The following is a 20716-nucleotide window of genomic DNA, read 5'->3' as shown; positions in this document are numbered from 1 at the left end:
TGAGTGTGGTTCTCAGGCAGCAGTGCTAACTACTGAGCCACGGTGCCACCCACAAACATATTTGAACAAAGAACAATAAATCTGCAAATCTTTGAGATGCATTGGCATTTGGTCATCTGTCGTGTTTTAGTCATTGTGATCTTTACTAGAGTTTGCTATAAGTTTGGAGAATGTTGGTTTAGGCATTTTTGTTTGAGTTGCATTGTAAAACCATGTCCTGTTGCCAATAAAAATGTTGGTGGCTTTTTTGTTATGCTATTGCTCAGATATGGAATCTGTTTTGTCACACTGTCATGGCATTTAGTGTTTTTCTTGATGCAATCTTGGCTCTGGGCACATACTAACGATTCCTGCTGGATTTCATGGGTCCATGCTCTGATGTTGGATTAAAATTTTCTGCCTGTGTTGAGGGTGGTAATTCATTACCGCATGCCAGTCATGGGTGTCCTTCATCTTTCCATTTTCAATGAATGCATCCTTAATGCTTTGGAGTATCAATAATTGATGACTGGGGAAATTTCTATTGCCCTACTGTTTGTACACTTTTCTGGTTATCTGTCCTGCTATGCTTTTATCCTTCCATCAATGGGAGCCATTTTTCCCGGTTTATTCCATCCACATTGTGTCCATGATTTTAAATATGAGCCCATCAGCTCCTCCTCCCACCTTGCAATAAGTACATGGCTTTTAACTCCCCATTTTGACCTGAACCGTTGCCTTGTGGTCAGTTTGCTCTTCACTGCTGCAGCTCCTGCTTTCACCTGTAAAAACCATAAGCGCCTCAAACCTGTTGGACAAATGCATGGGCTGACGTTCCTCCATTCTACCTGTAGACACATCTACCTGCCTTACTTATGGTCATAGCCTGGTCATGAATCAAGCCTGAAGCCCCTACACAAAACAATGCGACTGCCTGTTAGAACAAAGCATCCAGGTAAGTTTGCTTATCCTTAATGCTTCACGGTGTCCAAAACGTAGAGTCCTACTCATCAACTCTGAGCTGAGAGTTTCTGCATTTTTTGGAGTTTGTCTGTAGTTCTGTTTTTAAGAATGTGTCCAGTCGACTGAGAAAAAGATGAAATTCTGCATTAATTACTACTGTATCACATGAATTAGAGGAAAGAGATTTGCGTTTTGTTGGTCAGACTTTAGAAGGAGTTTACAGGAGTCAATAGATACCATATGGCACTGTGCTTCAACATCTGTTAACAAGTGGTCTGTACATTAGAAAATGCACAACACTGCTCTGTTACTTCAGAAGATCATTGTAAAATGATGAGTAATATTTTTGCACGATGGCTAACAGGTAAGGGGCTCATATTTCCTTTTTGTGCTGCTCACGTTGTGTAACAGTTTTGGAGGCACAAGATTTCGGGAATTTCAGGATCCAAAGTTTCTCCTGTGATTGGAATTGTGCAAACAGGAGGATAATTGAGAAAAACACAGTCAGCTCATACCAGTACTCCAAGTCTTTAACAATGTAAAGGAATAACTTCAAACATTTGTTACATTACCACAGGGGAAACCCATGAAAGAGAAGCCAACACTGCCTCTGTGAAAGATGGGACACTGATTCTCTGACCTACTACACTCCTATTCGATTGTGTGGGAAATTAACTGACAGGATCAGATATCAGATGTTACAAGAAGCCAATGTGTTTCAAAGAATTATCTGCTAATGACAACAACTGAATATTGAATAATATATATTACAGTACAGTGTTTATTGCTATAGTTCCTGCCATCTGCCCAGCTTGTTCACCATCTGTTATGTTTTATGCCTAAAGACTTATGGTAAGAGAAAAAATAAAATGTAACAGAAATGCACATGGGAGATCTTACACTTCTGTACAAATGCCAGATTAATATTAGCTCAAATGTGGCCATGACTTCCACATTCAAGGCACTCTATCTGTTAATAAATTATTCTTTTTTTATTTGAATTACTTTTCATTATCTTATTGTCATTCTCTTTTGTTCTGGTCTCAGTCACGAGCAGAAACAGTTTGTCGGATGCTCATCGATTCAACGCTGACCTACCTTCGTGCTGTAAAAGATTTTAACCTTATCTCCTTTCAGCCCTCTTTTTTTCTAATTAAAAGAACTCCCATCTATAATAACCCTACAGAGGCTGGTATCTTGTCATCAATTCACTCTTTATTTACATATGAGCAATTCCTGACTATAACACTACCTCATACAGGGTCAGGCACCATAGTGTCAGTATCCCTGACACTCAATCTTTTTTATGTCAGCCAGGGCTCCCTGATCAGACCAGATTAACAGCCACAGTCAAGGAATTCATATTCTATGAGGTCCAGCTGGCTGAACTTGTCACAATCACTACACAGTCTTTTGGAGTATGTGTATCTTTTTAATTTCTGAATTACCTTTGTGAACATTTATTCTGATTTTTTATTACTTCATTATCCCTTTTGTATATGGAAACCAAAAAGTGTGAGAGTCTCTGACAGTAGGGTAAAGTGATTTGTCTTTATGTTAAGTGGCATTGCTGACTAGGCCAGCATTTATTGGCCATCTCTTATTGTCCTTGAGAAGATGGCACAGAGTTGTTGCAAATGTGTGTGTCTTGGGTGTACACTGCTGCCCCCTGTGAGACAGTGGTGATTGAAGTGAATCTTGGAAGTTAGTGGAGGTGGTGCCATCCAAATGGGCTATTTTGTCCTGGGTGGTGTTGATCTTCTTGAGTTTTGTTGAAGCTGCACTTTTCCAGGCAAATGGAGAGTATTCCATCCTATCCTGACACGTGACTTATAACTAGTGGACAAGCTTTAAGGAGTCAGAATGTTAGTTACACACATTGGAATTCACAGTCTCTATTCTGTTCTTGCAGCCATTGTATTTATACGGTAATTCAGTTTCTGGTCAACAATAATCTCCAGGACATTGATAGTGGGGGATGCAGCAATGGTCATACCATTGAATGTAACAAGAAGGTGGTTGGTAGCTCTGTTGTTCAGAATTGTGCACGTTTTGTCAATAATGTGGTATGTGTGTTATTGGCCACGTATCACTGAAGCCTAAGTCTCGCCATGTTTGAATACTGACTGCCTCAGAATCTGAGGAATTGGAAATGGCAATGAACAGTCTGCAATCATTTCTGACCTTACATCCGGTCAAGATGACAGCTAAGTAGAACACTCCAACTGGAGCTCCTCTGCTCCTTCTGTTTCCTTCTCTTTTTCTCTCCCTGTGGTCTCTCAGGGGATCCTGGCCTGGTCTCTCCATGGCTTATAATGGGTCCTGGCCTGGTCACTTGGTGGCTGTAGACCTGTTCTCTCAGTGGTTCCTGGCAGGTCCCGGCCTGGTCTCTCAGTAGCTCCAGGCCTGGTCTCTCAGTGGCTCCTGGTGGATCCTGGCCTAGTCTCTAGGTGGCTCCTGATGGGTCCTGCCTGGTCTCTCGACAGCATATGGTGGTGTCTCAGCTCGGTGTGAGAGTAGATCCTGCCCAGGCACATTCCTGAGTCACTGGGAGAGATTGGAGATCAGCAGCAGTGATAGTATTTGCGGCGGTGGTGTCAAGAACAGACAGCAGAGCGAGGTAAGCAAAGGACTCATCATTGACTGTTGAACTTTCAACTTATTCCTTTACTTTCTTAGGTTAAACTATGAAAGATGGTATTGTAAACTATTACCTTTTTCTTTGCTTTTATAATTCTCTATGAAGTAATGCTTAACTTTTATCTCTCGTTTCTCTTACTACTTCATACCTAAACTTTATTTTTGTACATAGGTACCTTGGTGCCTAAGGTGACATTGTGCACTTTCCTCTGTACTCCTGTACTTCTGTACGTAAGTACACATAACAACAAAATCTAAAATCAAAAAATCTAAAATCTGATGGAGGGAGGGTCAAAACAAGCCCAGCTCGTCCCCACCTCCCTAATCTGTTCTTCCTTTCACCTATCCCCTCCTCCCACCACAAGCCGCACCGCCATTTCCTACCTACGAACCTCATCCTGCCCCCTTGACCTGTCTGTCCTCCTCGGACTGACCTATCCCCTCCCTACGTCCCCACGTATACTGTCCTCTCCACCTATCTTCTCCTCTATCCATCTTTGGTCCGCTTCCCCCCTCTCCCTATTTATTTCAGAATCCTCTCTCCATCCCCCTTTTCTGATGAAGGGTCTAGGCCCGAAACGTCAGCTTTTGTGCTCCTCAGATGCTGCTTGGCCTGTTGTGTTCATCCAGCCCCACACTTTGTTAGCTGAAATGCCCTGGAGGTGAGGTGACTGACCTCCAATCAGCACAGAGTTTACCCTTGATTCCTATTGCATTCTGCATGGTGGTGGATAGTAATACCAATTGTGATTCATTTGTCTCTTTATACTTAACCTAGGCTTGTTTTTCTTTATTCTTGTAGAACCAATTTAGCCCAGTGTCATAAGGATATACAGCACAGAAACAGACTCTCCAGTCAAATTCATCCATGCCAACCAGATATCCTGAATAAATCTAGTCCCATTTGCCAGCATTCTAAACCCCTCCAGATATATTTTAAATGTTGTAATTGTACCTTCCTCTGGCAACTTATTCCATACAAGCACCAAACTCTGCATGAAAAAAAAACACCCCTTAGGTCCCTTTTTAATCTTGGCTCAGTTGTAAGGGCAGTGGCTAGCACTGCCGCCTCACAGCACCAGGGACCTGGGTTCAATCCCATTCTCAAGCGACAGTCTGTTTCAAGTTTGCACATGCTCCCTGTGTCTGTGTGGGTTTCCTATGGGTGCTCTAGTTTCCTTCCACGGTCCAAAGATGTGCAGGATAGGTGGATTGGCCATGGTAAATTGCCCATAGTTTCCAGGGATATTTAGGTTGGGTGGATTAGACATGGGGAAATACAAGGGTGGGATAGTGGGTCTGGGTGGGATGCTCTTCAGAGGGGCAATGTGGACTTGTTAGGTCAAATGATCTGTTTCCACACTGTAGGGATTCTATGATCACCTTAAACTGATACTCTGTAGTTTTGGACTCTCCTCCCCGTAGAAAAGGCCTTGCTTATTTTTCCTATCCTTGCCCCTCATGATTTTATAAACCTCTATAAGTCCACCTTTCAAACTCCAATGCGCTCCAGGGAAAATTGCCCCTGTCTATTCATCCTCCCCTTTAGCTCAAACCTGGCAACATCCTTGAAAATCTGTTTTGAACCCTTTCAAGATTCACAACATTCTTCCCAGAGCAGAGAGACCAGATTTGCATGTAGTATTCGAATAGCAGCCTAACCAATGTCCTGTACAGCCACAACATGACATCCCAAATCCTATGCTTAATGCACTGACTGATGTAGGCAAGCATACCAAATGCCGTCTTCATTTCCCTGTCTTCCTGCAACTCCACTTTCAAGGAAATTTGAACCTGTACTCCAATGTCTCTTTGTTCAGCAACACTCCCCTGGATCTTTCTACTAACTGTGTAAGCCCTGCCCTGATTTGCCTTTCCAAAATACAGCAACTCACATTTCCCTAAATTAAACTCCTTCTGCCACTAGTCTTATACTTTAAAGTGATCTAATTTAAGAAGTTTGTGAGTTAAAAAGGGAGTTTATTAGAAAAGGAAAGATAACCCTAAGGAAAGGGACCCTTTAAAAAAATCAAGCAATTAACTAAGGGTGTAAGTGGATGAATAAAGGGAGCCAGTTCATCCTAACCTCTCCTGGGAACTTAATAGTTTGCAATGAATTGGTGAACTTTAACTTGGTTGTAACAATAGGCAGATTTCAATCTTTGGAGTTTATTAATTACTAAACATGAGAAGAATCAGTAGTGTAACATTCATACACAGAAATTAGAATTATCCAAATGATGTTTTTTTAAAATGATCAGCTATATGGGTCAACATTGGGATTGTCTCTAAAGAGCAGAAAAGACAACATTCTGCTGTTAGTTGTTTGAACAGATGCTGTAAACATTGGCACTTGAAAAAGTGATTTTCAAGATTCTCCATTTTGTAAGTAGATGGGAGTTACTATGGCCCTGGTTCCTTTCTCAACTGGTTTGCAGCACACAAAGATGGAGAGGATCTTTATGTGCAACACAAGGGTAACTAGGGATAGTACTTTGACAGCAAGACTTTCACAGTACACTAATGCTCAAATCCAGACTGGTATGCACTAAAGCATTCAGTCCCACTACTGCACTCCAGTTGAAACGAAACTGACTCTTTAACCCATTTCTTTGCTTATTCCTCAAAGGGAAAAACACAAAATATATCTTTACTTTGGGCCATATTCTGCAGAAAATACCAAGGTCTAATCAATCACTTGTTATCTTTTTAGTTACAAGAGATCACAGTCCAGTCTGTTTGAATTCTCATTGACATCTTGAGGTGATACACTCCCTTTAGAAGTTTTTGGCATCTGCAGTTATATTGTACCTATGGCAGGCCTCTAAACAATATATAAATTGTGGAATATCGGTCAAAAAGTGTCCTCTGTATTTTGGGGTTCTGACCTGTAGTCATGACACTATCCCAGCCTTGAAAATATATCATGAAAGTATCCTGTCTGAGATTGCCAATTCCAATTATTCACAACCTTCTGAATGAAAAACCTATGTTGTCTCATTAATTGAATTATTTTTTCCATTACAACAGTGTCTACAGTTTAAAAGTATGTAATTGGCTTTAAGGTCACCTTAGGATCATAAAACGTGCCATATAAATGGAAGATATTTTTGAGCACCTTGGGGTGATTTAGTGCATCAATGGTGCAATATTGTTGTCATTTATTGACTCAGATTACTTTTCTCATTTAGCCTATTGATATTCTTATCCACCAAGTGGTTTGCTGTCGACCTTGAACATATTCCTTTCTTGTCCGTTTGTGGGCTGTGGGCATCACTGGCTGGCCAACATTTATTACCTGCTCCCAGCAGCCCTTGAGAAGGCCATTTTAAACTCTATTGTGGAGCCAAATCCATGGGTCATAGAAAGCCGACGTAGTCTGCATGTCACCTTTATTCTCTCCATTATGTTAAACAGTGTTACCAACAGTATTATGTCCTATCTGAATTATAAACTTGATTCCAAAATATAGTCGGAATTTTTTTCACAAGCGTTCTTTTTTAATGACAACATATCAGCAGTCTATGTTTCAGTTTCTTGGAGGCATAGTCTATGAAAACCATCACACAGGATGTGGACCAGATTGCTCTTAGCCATATGGATGAACAACAGCAATAACTATGGTGGGGCAGAGTGTACCGATGCTGCTGTTGAAATGAGTATCTCCTTGATTTTGTTGTTGTTTAATCCCAGTGTCAGGAATGGTCTTGATTCAGTGGTTATCATAGTATGCCTTCTCATGTAATATTGAAGTCCGACAACACTAAAGGGCAGGAGTTGTGGAAAGTTGATGATAGCCCTAATTTCCTGGCGGTCACTCTTAAGGTCAAAAACTTGAATAATATGGCCAAGAAAGTTGATTCTGGGTTTAGATAACCCTGTTGACAATTGGCTATAATGTCAACACTCCAGAGATCCTCTTTGAATTTTGCAACTCTGTGATAAGAGTTGGAAGTTTGCTGCTGGTTTAAAATGGTTTATCTCCTGACATCACATGGACCCAGAGCAATGGCAGTTCCTGGAATCTTTGCCTTCACATTCTGTGAGTGCTTTGTCATCTCTTCAACTCTCCATGATTAACTGGGGTTTATTGAAGAGGGTTAGAGGAGTTAACAGTCATTGCAGAGCCCAGGGATCCGGTGTTGAATTTGTCTGTTATCAGATTGCTTCCTAATCCGGATTAAGTAACGAGGACCATAAAGATGTCATGATATTTGCCGTGGTTTCTTCCTCGATTCTTATCTATTTGGTTTGGTGTTGACACTGTTACTGATTACATGCATCAGCACACCAATCTATATTGCCTATTGTGGTTTTAATTAAGACACTCTGGCAACTATTAAAGTGACAACTCTACTCAACCCAGTACGTGGTTTCTTTAAGACCTCCATGTTGTATGAGTCTTTTGGGAAGAAATGCAGCTTTTTCTAAGATTCTGTGCAGTTCTCACCAAATGTCTTTAATTAGAATGTACTGTTGCCAAATTGCTCTAATTCCTTCTGTGAGGGATTTCTTTGAGTGCATTCTGAGTGCTGAAAACCTTTGGTTTCCCATCCTATATCCAAATAGTTGATATCTCTTGTAGTTGGCTTGAAGATTGCACATTAAGGCTGCTACCAAATATGAATGGTGTGAGCAAGATCTGAGAGCAGAAGACAGAGGAAGACTGGGCACCAGGCAAGTGCAAACTGGACATATTTCTTACTTGCACTATTTACCAAGGCACAGACATGATGAGAACTTTTTCTCACTAGCTCATTTCAGCAAGGCGTTCGATAAGTTTCCCCACAATAGGCTATTGCACAAAATGCGGAGGAATGGAATTGTGCAAGATATAGCAGTTTGGATCAAAAATTGGCTTGCTGAAAGAAGACAGAGGGTGGTAGCTGATGGGAAATGTTCATCCTGGAGACCAGTTACTAGTGGTGTACCGCAAGGGTCGGTGTTGGGTCCACTGCTGTTTGTCATTTTTATAAATGACCTGGATGAGTAGAAAGATGGGTTAGTAAATTTGCAGACGACACAAAGGTCGGTGGAGTTGTGGATAGTGACGAAGGATGCTGTAGGTTGCAGAGAAACATAGATAAGCTGCAGAGCTGGGCTGAGAGGCTGCAAATGGAGTTTAATGCAGACAAGTGTGAAGTGATGCACTTTGGTAGGAGTAACCAGAAGGCAAAGTACAGGGCTAATGGTAAGATTCTTAGTAGTGTAGATGAGCAGAGAGATCTCAGTGTTCATGTACGCAGATCCTTGAAAGTTGCCACCCAGGTTGACAGGGCTGTTAAGAAGGCATACGATGTTTTAGCGTTTATTAATAGAGGGATCGAGTTCCGAAACCAAGAGGTTATGGTGAAGCTGTACAAAACTCTGGTGCGGCCACACTTGGAGTATTGTGTACAGTTCTGGTCACCGCATTATAAGAAGGATGTGGAAGCTTTGGAAAGGGTGCAGAGGAGACTTACTAGGATGTTGCCTGGTATGGAGGGAAGGTCTTACGAGGAAAGGCTGAGGGTCTTGAGGCTGTTTTAATTAGAGAGAAAAAGGTTGAGAAGTGACTTAATTGAAACATATAAAATAATCAGAGGGTTAGATAGGGTGGATAGGGAGAGCCTTTTTCCTAGGATGGTGACGGCGAGCACGAGGGGGCAAAGCTTTAAATTGAGGGGTGAAAGATGTGGGACAGATGTCAGAGGTAGTTTCTTTACTCAGAGAGTAGTAAGGGAATGGAACGCTTTGCCTGCAATGGTAGTAGATTCGCCAACTTTAGGTACATTTAAGTCGTCATTGGATAAGCATATGGACGTACATGGAATAGTGCAGGTTAGATGGGCTTGAGATTGGTATGACAGGTCGGCACAACATCGAGGGCTGAAGGGCCTGTACTGTGCTGTAATGTTCTATGTTCTATGTTCTATGAATTTAAGCTCCTAGTCCCTGGCAATCTGAGATCACTAGCTTTGCAGTGCAGCCATTAGGTTTTTTAATATGTTATTTATTCTTGGAATGTGGGTGTTGCCAACTGACCAATATTTATTGCCCTTCCCTAGTTTCCCTTGAAAAGGTGGCAGTGAGTTGCCTTCTTGAATCTCTGTAGCCCAACCTGTGTAGGTTAACACACAATTCCATTAAGGAGGGAATTCCAGGATTTTGACCCAGAGACAGTGAAGGAATAGTAATATATTTCCAAGTGAGCATGGTGGGTGGGTGGGTTTAGAGGAGAACTTGTAAATAGTTATGTTCCCATGTATCTGCTGCCCTTGTCCTCCGATAGAAGTGGTCATGGGTTTGGAAGGTGCTGTCTAAAGATCTTTGGTGAATTTCTGCAGTGCATCTTGTAGATAGTACACATTGTTGCTGCTGAGTTTTGGTGGTGGATGTAATGCTAATCAAACGGCTGCTTTGTCATGGATAATGTCAAACTTCTTGATTGTTGTTGGAGCTGGACCCATCCAGGTCAGTAGGGAGTATTCCATCACACTCCTGACTTGTGCTGGGTAGATGATAGACAGACTTTGAGGAATCAGGAGGTGAGTTACTTGCCACAGTATATCTAGCCTTTGACCTGCTCTTGTAGACACTACATTTATGTGGCAAGTCCAGTTGTGTTTCTGGTCAATGCTTATGGTCAGCTTAAGGGTAATACTCTTCACGTGCTACACCAATAAGCAAATGAGCCTGACCAACTGTAGCATACCCTCGTTTGGATGTGGTTCATATTCTAGGCCCATGTGCCCAGTCTTTGCCTCGTTCATAAATATTTACTGGTCCATGTAAGTTAACAATGAAATCAAGCTGCTTGGCTAATTCTGGTCATGCAACCCAGTCACAATATGCCAAGACACCTGTCTCTGAGCTTAGACCTTCCATGATTCAAAGATCACACTGTGTACAATTAAAGACAGAGACTGCCCAGCGCTTGAAATGTGGCATAGTGGCACAGTAGCTAGCACTACAGCCTCACAAATGCTAGGGACCCAGGTTTGATTCCACCTCAGAAGACTGTCTGTGGTGAGTGTTATCCCTTTGTCCTTTGGATGTCCTTTGGATGCTTCAGTTTCCTCCCACAGTCCAAAGATGTGCAGACTAGGTGGATTGGCCACGCTAAATTGCCTATTGTGTCCAGATTTGTGCTAGCTAAGTGGATTGACCATCGAGAATGCAGGAATACAGGAATAGGGTTTGCCTGCATGGTGCTCTCTTCAGAGGGTCAGTGTGTCCTTGATGAGTCTAATGGCTTGCTTCAACATTGTTGGGATTCTATGAAGGACTTTCAGTGTCTTGAGGACTTATTCTCTCTGCTGTGGTGAATTGCAGGAGTGAGGTTTCAGAGGACTGCCTCTGAACTGTGCCTTTTAATAGTGCACAAGACTGCATCAATCCATTAACTTTGTTAAACTTTATTTGAGCATAGGGAGGAACTGCTTGAATCCTTTACTTCAATGACCTGCAGCCCTCTCCTAAAGTGTAATCCCAAATCTGTGCAATTGCAGCCAATTTGTGACCACTGCGACTTTAGCACAGAACCAACCATTTCCAGAATGCTGCATGCTGATCTGTGATAACAAGTCACAGATTTTAATTGTCACGTTACTGCAAAAGAAAATCGTTGTCAGCGTTCAAATAATGAGCATGCCATTCCCATCTTCAGTGAACACATAGTAATTTATCTGCCAGATGTACCTAACTCTCACATTGGTAACTGGCTGATCCACTTTACTTTTCATTCAGCTTGATGTGAGATCATTTCTATGCAAGTTTAACTCTTCTCAGGAACGTAGTGTGAGCATAATTAATTTAGAAATTCACCAATAGCTTCTTTTGGGAAAATTCTCTGGTTTTACAGGCCTGACACATCAACAGCTATAAGATTTAAGAGTAAATAAGAGGAAAGCACATTCTGCAGGGTGATTTTCATTCCGGACACGAAGGAAAAGCTCATTGCTCATGATATACAGAGCCATCATTTCATTCCTACCAGGCCAATCCTCCTACCTGCCATTTTCCCCACCAGCAGGAAATAGAAATTAAGAATATAGAATCCCTACAGTGTGGAAACAGGCCCTCCAGCCCAACAAGTCCACACTGATCATCAGGGCATCCGACCCAGACCCCACCCCCTTTAACCCTCCTAAACTAGGCATCCCTAAATACTACAGGGCAATTTACCATGGCCAGTCCACCTAAACTTCACATCTTTGGATAGTGGGAGGAAACCAGAGCACCCTCAGGAAACCCACACAGACACAGGGAGAATGTACAAACTCCACACAGACAGTCGACCGAGGGTGGAATTGAACCCAGGTCCCTGGCATGGTGAGGCAGCAGCGCTAACCATTGACATACACTCTTCCGGTGATCTCAGGCTCAATGTTTAAAAGTCTTCAGCAAATATATTTTTCCTTTAAGTCACCACCTTACTTGAGGCAGATGAGATCTGGGAAGGTGTGTGATGCCAGCCAAGTCTAATTGTGAGCCATGGTGTGAGCCATTGCGAACCAACTTGGTGTTGAGATGTGAAGCCTTTGACAAGTGAGTTAAAAGTTCTTGCCAAGTTAACTATTAAATGCTGTTTCCCAAAGTGTGGCAGTTTCACTTGTAATCCTACTACAGCTAAGCATGATTGAGATGACTTTCTGCTCAGGGCTCCCTCAGAAGTGGGAAGGCATGGTTCCATTCTGCTGGTTGTCTTACACTGCAGAATTGTTAGAGGCAGACAAACCATGCAGCTTTTTCACAGCAGTTGGCTGGTGTATTCTGAAATTTAGAAATCTGGACAGCCACATTAACAGCTGCAACCAAAAAGTTAATACATAAGGTAAATGTGATATTAGGGTGCTGGTAATGAAGGGTGCCAAATGGATGGAAGGGTAAGGTGCCAGGTGAGTAGTAAGATTGTTGAGCAGGATACTGGCTAAGTAGAGTGCCAGCTAAGAGGGAGCACAGTGCTAGATGGCAAGATGCCAGTAGGTAAGGGGTTAAAGTACCAAAAAAGTAGGGAGGCAAGTGGGTAGAATACCAGGGTGCTGGGTAAGTAGGGGTGGGGGTAGGGTCCCAACTGAGTAGGTGCCAACTGGGAAGGGGGTAGGGTGCCAACTGGGCAAGGTGCTGGCTCGAATGCAGGTGCACCGTCATGTGGAAGGAGGTTGGAGGATAGGAGTGTAAGGTCTGGGGAGTATCAGTGTTTGTGATGTTTAAGTGGCCTAGGGGCAGTATAATTCAGTATATGTGATGTAAATATGAGGTCAGTTTAATAGTCCTTCTTGAGTTAGATTAGGTATTTAACCATCTCACTTTTCCTGGGTAATTATTTTACTTAACTTCATTGGAACTATCCAAAAGTGTCTGATTTAAATGCAGACTTTCAGAGATTCGAGTAGAAAGTTCAATTCCTGGGCAATCCTTTTGGAATTTGAGATGCTAACTATTCCACACAGTTGCATCTATACTTGAGCAAAGGCTGTCTGGTCAGTGAAAAATCTGCTCTATGACTTTAATGTAATAGTTGATCACAGGACTCAATCCTTGAAAGGTAAGTGACTATGAAAGTGAGCAGAACTGTAAGTACTCACCAGCTTTTTTTTCAATGCCTGTTTACTTATTTGATTAAGGCAGTTGATATTATGTGGATCGCAGATTTTTTTATGCTTGTGATTGGTTGAATGATTTTATGAACATGTAAGAGTGACGTTTTGAGTTTTGAAGAAGATTCATTCGACCCAAAATATTGATTCTGCTTTCCCTTTTCAGATGCTGTTAGAGCTGATGAGGTTCTCCAGCAATACCTGCTTTCTTCTTAGATTTCATGCATCTGCCTTTCTTTGTGTTTTTGTTTAGCTATTTTGAGCACCAACTACATCATGCATAATCACTGCAGCATTCCAGAACAATCCATATTGCCAGTCAGCCATTGCTGGTCGAATATTGGATGGTAGGGCCTTTTCCATCTGCAGAAAATCAGTGTAACAAAGAGAAAATTGCAAAAAAAAGACATATTTTGACTATAACCTTGAGCATTACAGTTGCCATTTTGATAACCCCACCTGCAGCCTAAATTGACTTCACATGCAAATGTTTAGTGGCGGTGTACTTTAAATCAGCAGGACAAGCTACAATTTAGGTGACAGAGAATTGTAATATGAAATAAATACCTGACTCAGCCCATCTTGTTCTTGTTTCTATATTCCCACAAGACGGCTTTGTATATCTACATTCCCAAAGGGGTGGAACAGTGCACCTGGGCCTCCGATACATCTTTGGAAATTATAAATTCTGTTGCTATGGAAATATGGCTCTATTCTTAAGCATAAGCAATGGAGGGTTTGGCATTCTGCATGAATCATTGTCTCATCTGGAAATATTTCTTTTTTCCTCGTGGTCAGACAAAACAGCCAGGTAGATGTGGAACAGAACATGGGAAATTTAACTTTTAATTAGCGGATATGATGGCTGATTGGATGCTTTGAGGGCATAAATGCCTTCCCTTCCTTTACTGAAAGACCTTTACAGATTTCAAGATACTCCCAATTATATATTGTATGACTGCTGAAAAAATTGGTTGTGTAATTTTATAATGCCAAAAGTGAGAAGGTGCAATTAAAAATGGGATTAATTCATGATATCCTTGAGATGAACAATGTACAAAAAAAATGTCAAGATCTTCACCTGTTTCAAATTGTTTTTGCAAATGCATTCCTGCAGCACTGGTTGTGATCTTGACCTGGATATTTTGATAAAATAAAACCAATTAAATTTCACCTAGCTGGCTCACACTTTTGTTTAAATACAGGGTTCTGGCCAAAGTTAAGGTTCACACTTTTTCCAGATTCAATGTTTAGTCTCCTCCCACAGCAGGTCGTGGGTTTGGGTTATGAGTCAGAGTGACGGAAAAGGCTAGGCTTAGTGTAAAGAGTTAGGTTTGGATTTGGGTTAGAATTGGAGTTAGGATTATGATTATGGTGAGGGTTAGGGTTAGAAATGGGGTTAGGGCTAGGTTTAGGATTTTTGTTAGAGTTAGGATTGTGGTTAGGGTAATGATTACGGTTAGCTTTGGAGCTAAGGTTAAGATTAAGATGAGGACTAGGGTTCAGCTCGGGCAATCTTAGATTCTCACCAACTTCCTCCAGCTCAGCTGCCAGAAAGAATGAATATTTAGCATTTGGCTCTTCAACTGTGCCCCTCAGGTGAACCACAAAAGCCATGTTTTCTCCTCATCAATTATTATTATTTGGCCTTTTGCTGCTAAGGGGAATAGAGTTCAAAAATAGGGAAACTTTGCTATGACTGTTCAGATTGCTGATGAAACTACAATTGGAGTATTATTTAAAGTATGTGTCTCCTGTATTTGAAAAAAGATGAATTGGCAACTCAAGAGAGCTTCACTAGACTGAATTCTGAAGTTAACTTATTAAGAACAGTTAAATAGCTTAGGTCTTTATACAAATACATTTAGAAAATGTGGAAGATATTACCGAGACATATCAGTTTTTGAGATGGAATATCAGAATAGATGCTGAGAAAATGTATCTCAAACGGAAGTAGGGACCCATGTACAGATGAAGGGGCATTCATTTAAAACTGAGATGTTAAATAATTTCTTCTCTCAGAATGAAGTGGATGTCTGAATTCTGTAGCCTGAATGAAGAATCCCTACAGTATGGAATCAGGCTATTCAGCCCATTTAGTCATACCAATTTGCCAAAGAGCAACTCACCCAGGCTCATCCCCTTCCACGAACCCTGCATTCCCCATAGCCAATCCACCTAACCCATACACCTTTGGACTGTGGGAGGAAATCCATGCAGACATGAGGAGAATATGCAAACTCCATTCAGACAGTCATCCAAAGTTGCAATTGAACTGGGTTACCTGGCTGTGTGAGGCATCAGTTCTAATCACTGAGCCACCACATTATGCACAATCCCAGCTAATTATGGAGGCGAGGTCACTGAAAATATTTAAAGTGGAGCTAGATCGATATATCAAGGAGTTGAGGACTATGAAGAGTTGTCACAAAAGAGGATTTGAGACCAGAGTAGATCAACCATGATCTTATTGAATGACAGAGCAGGCTTAAGGAACTGAATTGCCTACTGATGCATCTTTTTCTCCTGTTCGTATGTTCTTATCACATTAACAAGTTTAGTCGCAGGCACTAGCCAGGCACCATGCAAATCAATAAAAACTGAGCAGGCATGTCCAGTGCTAGTTCCCTGGACAATGCAAGGTCTGATATGTAACAGGCTTTATGTTTGTCACAGGTGATTATTCCTGAAACCTACTGCTGACGTGATCCGGTTTCAGGGCAAACAGTTTTCGTGTATCTGTGAATGATAGGATGCTGGTCTTCAAAATCAGGTACTTTTACCCTTGAAATGTTTGACAGGTCAGGGCAGAAATCATTCCAATAATATTTTAATGGCAACCCGTTGCAACATCAGTTGTTTTGCTGTTTTTCAAATGCAGGAGACACATACTTAAAATAATACTCCAATTGTAGTTTCATCAGCAATACATTGATGTTAACAACATCACCCCAATCAGTGAGAAATGAGGACTGCAAAATGCAAGTCGCTGCCCTATTGTAAGCCAGTGCTTTGATCTCTGAGTGGAGAAGTAACAAGTTCAAGCCTCGCTTTAGAGGTTTTGGGATTATACTGTTATAGAGTTTCTGCCTTTTAGAGGGCATGCATACAGCGAAGATCTAAGAGAGTGTAAAAGATACAACAGCACAAATGAATGATGAGCTGGGGAATTCTTTTACTGACAGTTATCCTTCAACCACCATCTGCAACAACAGATTGACTGGCTGATTCTGGGACCTTAGTCCACACAGCAAGGCTGCTACAATTGTTTTCATAGCTGACAGTGACATTGATTGTGAGATGTTTTGAGACATATTTGGATGAGCTCAATATTGAGAAGGACCTCAAAGCACTTGTCGCTGATTCAGCTATACATCTCACTGTAGCTCTCATCACTCTGAGCCATATAAAATTATACCTGTAGTCACTGGTTTAATGTAGGAAGTGCAGCAGTCAATTTGCAAGCAACAGGCCTCATAGACTCATAAATGTATATAACACGGAGGGAGACCATTCAGTCCATCACACCAGCTCTGGTCAACAAAGATGTGATTATACCAATCAAATTGCCTAACACATAGCCTTGGAGGCTACGGAAATGCAACTGAATATCTGCTTGGATCTCCAGCATCTGCAGTTCCCATTATCTCTGAATATCTGCTTAACTGTTTCAAGGCTCTGATTCAACCACTCTTTCAGGCACTGAATTCTGGACCAAAATGTTACTCCTCAACTTTTCTCTTGGCCTTCTATTGCTTATCTTAAATCAATGCAGGCTGCCTCATTGATCACCGATCTCTCTAATAATGAATAACTTGCCTTCCTATTTAACCCATCTGTGCCCCTTCACCTTATACACCTCTGTCAGGTCCCCTCTCAATCCTCACTGCTCCATGGAAGACAACCATGGCCTCTCCAATCTTTCCTCATAGAGTGGCACAGTGGCTCGGTGATCAGGACTGCTGCCTCACAGCACCAGGGATCTGAGTTCAATTCCAGAAGTAAGCGACTGTCTATGTGGAATTTATATGATCTCCCTGCATCTGCGTGGGTTTTCTCTGGGTGCTCCAGTTTTCTCCTACAGTTCAAAGATGTGCCGGTTAGGTGGATTGACCATGATGAATAGCCCTGTAGTGTCTAGGGATGCGTACCCTGGGTGGATTTAGGGGATAGTGTCAGGGACTAGGTCTGAATGTGATGCTCTTTCGACAGTTGGTGCAGGCTTGAAGGGGTGAATGGCCTTTGTCTGCAATGTGAAAAATCTATGATTCTGTAGGTCAGTCTCTCTGGCCAAGCAGCATCCTGGTCAACCTCCTCTGCAACCTTTCTAAAGATTCCTATGTGCCATTTTGCCTTGGATCCTATTGGCTCTTACTTCCTTGGCCAGCCTGCCGTGAAGGACTACTTCTGCCAAGAACACAGGAACTAGAAGCAGGAGAAAGCAATTCAGCCCCTTGGGTCTGCTCCATCATTTAATTCTGTCATTGGATAATATCCCCTTGGCCTCAGTTCCACTTTCCTGCCCACTCTCCATAACCATTATTAACCTTCACAATCCCCATGGATTAATCTGTCTCTCAGCAAGTGCAGATATATTTTGTTACTCAGAATTCTTTCTAATAAGTTTTCCACCATTGAATCCATGACGACTATTGCCATTTCATACTGCCATCTCCTTGACCAGCTGGACCACCCAAACTCCCAACAACATTAAAGTAACAATGACCAGGTAAAAACTGTATTTAATGATGTTGATTCAGGGATGAATATTCATCCCAGGTTACTCTGAAGAACTCACCTGCATGTCCTTAAAATAGCAGCACTGAAACTTTTCTTTTGCCCTCAGGACTGATGGGGCTTCCAATTAGTAAACTACTGTAAGATGGTACCTCGGACAATGCAGCATTCCCTCATTACTGCGCTGGAGATGGATAGCCTCAATCTCTGATGAGGGACTGGCCCTACAATTACCTGACTCAGAATGAGTCATGGATGCAACCAGGATATCTAGAAAAAAACATGTGAGTGGAATGGATAGATTTACCAACCAACAAAAAAAGCAAAAAAATGTAATGGAATTGTTGAGGCTATAGGAAAACATGGTGTCCTTTTCTCACCTGGACTGGAGCCAAGTGGAAGCAATATAAAAGTGCTGTGGCAGAACATTAGAATTTCCATGATATGCAATGCTAGGTTTGCACAAAGAATTGCCAGTGGTTTGTGTCTATCTTAAATTAGTAACAGTGTTTGCCAGGGGCTTGTAAAAGCTCTAATCCTGTCTTGAGCTAATTATCTCTGTCAGTCAGAAAGCAATGAGCTTCCTACAATTTTTAGAGCATTTTAGCATTGCAGCTAAGAAATAGTTAATGTTTATTGCTGCTAATAATAGGGTATTTAAGAATCACATGATTGAAGAATTATCAACAACTGCATTTTAGGAGGAAAGTGGGTTGTAATGAGCAATATATTGCAGCAGAGCTGTACACAGACTGTAATTATAGCTGTTTATCAGTTTCCTTTACACTTCACATTGTCACTTGACCTTCCAAAGCTGCTGTAGAAAATAGCATATAGAGAAAAACCTTTTCTGCTCTGAAAATTTACTCCACATTGCCAGTGTTCTGCTCCAACTGTATCTGTGTTTTGTTTGAACTAGAGAGAAGAACCTTAATAAATGCTAAAATCAATTATCAACTCTTGCTAAGACTGGTGGATCAACTTTTGTAAAGGACAAGTGATAAAATGACGTTACATAAAACCTTAAGATGCACTTGATAATTGTTGGTCTAGTAGCATGCTGCATTGAACAACATTTTTAAGGGAGAGCAGCAATGTTTTCACCAATACCTCATGTTCTGTACAATCAGAAGAGCAAAGAGTTCCCCAACTTCATAGAATCATGGAATCATGTATGGAAACAGGCCATTCCGCCTAACACTTTCACACTTCCCCTCTGAAGTGCATCCCACCCAGACCAATTCCCCTACCCCTGTATTTCCCATGTCTAACCCATCTAACCTAAACATCCCTGGCAACTATGGGCAATTTAAGCATGGCCAATCCACCCACCCTGCTCATCTTTCGACTGTGGGAGGAAACCAGAGCACCCGTAGGAAACCCATGCATAGGTTTAATGCAAGATAACAAATTGTGGAGCTGGGTGATCACAGTAGGCCAAGCAGCATTTTAGGAGCACAAAAGCTGACCTTTCGGGCCTAGACCCTCTCGGATTCTTCAGCATCTGCATCTTCCGTTATGTCTCATAGGTTTAATGCATGTTTGTTTTGCCTGAAGGAAGACTTTCAATGCAATATCCAGTGATATTTCCTACAGAACCATTTTTTTGAAAGTACTTTTTTTTTGAAAGGAGAAAGAAGTACTGGCTTGCAAGGCCTTCCACTCTCAGAGATAGATGCCAAATGAAGCCCGGCTGGACTGGCACCTGAACTCCTATTGCTGGTACTATATTGAAGCACAGTCAAACTATCTAGCTGATTGAGGTAACCCACCCTTCACTATTCAGCTGCTGCTATTCCTTGAATGCTGACAGTAGTTGTACTCTTAACGCAATGTCAGAACGGTGTGTGTTTAAGCTCCACCTCACACATTAGGTATAGATATTTTTAATCAACCTGTTCAGGCATGTTATAATACATGTCTGGAGCAGGTGGGACTTGAACCCAGACCTTCTTTTCCAGGGGTAGGAACACTGCCATTAACGTTTCATGTCTGATATGATTCTTCATCAGAGAAAGTATAGACTCAATGTATAGAGGCACTACCTCGGAATAAAAAGACCCTCCAGTATTGAATGTATACTCAATTGATGAAGGGTCAGACTGGATTTGAAATGTTAACTCTGTTTCTCTCCCCACAAACTTTACCAGACTTGCTGAATTTCTCCACAACTTTCTGTTTTTCACTCAGATTTCCAGTATCCCCTGTATTTTACTTTTATTTGGACTAGGAGCTACTGATGATACCCACATTGTGACGAGCATTGCAATGACAGGCACTTTTAGTTTGACAGTACACCTGGTTAAATATCAGTGGTGTCCTGTTTCATTTTTTTTGTAGTTGTATGGAGTCATAGAGATATATAGCACAGAAAAAGGTCCTTTGGTCCATCATGGCTGCACCAGTCAAAAACAGCCATGTATTATCCTAATCCCATGGCCCAAATTTAAAATGGAGCACAGGATACTGAGAGAAAATGCGGTGAGTGTATCAGTACTAATTCAACGAAGATCAGATAAATTGTTGTTAGTTGGACATTAACTAGATCTTGTTGGGGCATACCCCGAACTGCTGTGCATCACCAGATGCAATGCTATCATCTAATCATCGGGTAGATGGCAGGATCCAACCTAGAGACCAGATATTGACCCCTCAACTCGCGCAGTAAAAGGATCCACCTAAAACTGAGTCACCAATCTTCAGGCGACTGGTGTCTTTGTGTAGGGTGAATAACATCACAGTTCAGACCTGCATCAGTGACACCAACACTCAGTAGAAACTTGAGACAGGCATTTATTTTAAATAAATCTGTATCA

This window comes from Stegostoma tigrinum, chromosome 28, assembly GCF_030684315.1.
Source record: "Stegostoma tigrinum isolate sSteTig4 chromosome 28, sSteTig4.hap1, whole genome shotgun sequence".
Classification (NCBI taxonomy): domain Eukaryota; kingdom Metazoa; phylum Chordata; class Chondrichthyes; order Orectolobiformes; family Stegostomatidae; genus Stegostoma; species Stegostoma tigrinum.
Note: the sequence above shows the minus strand (reverse complement) of the source record.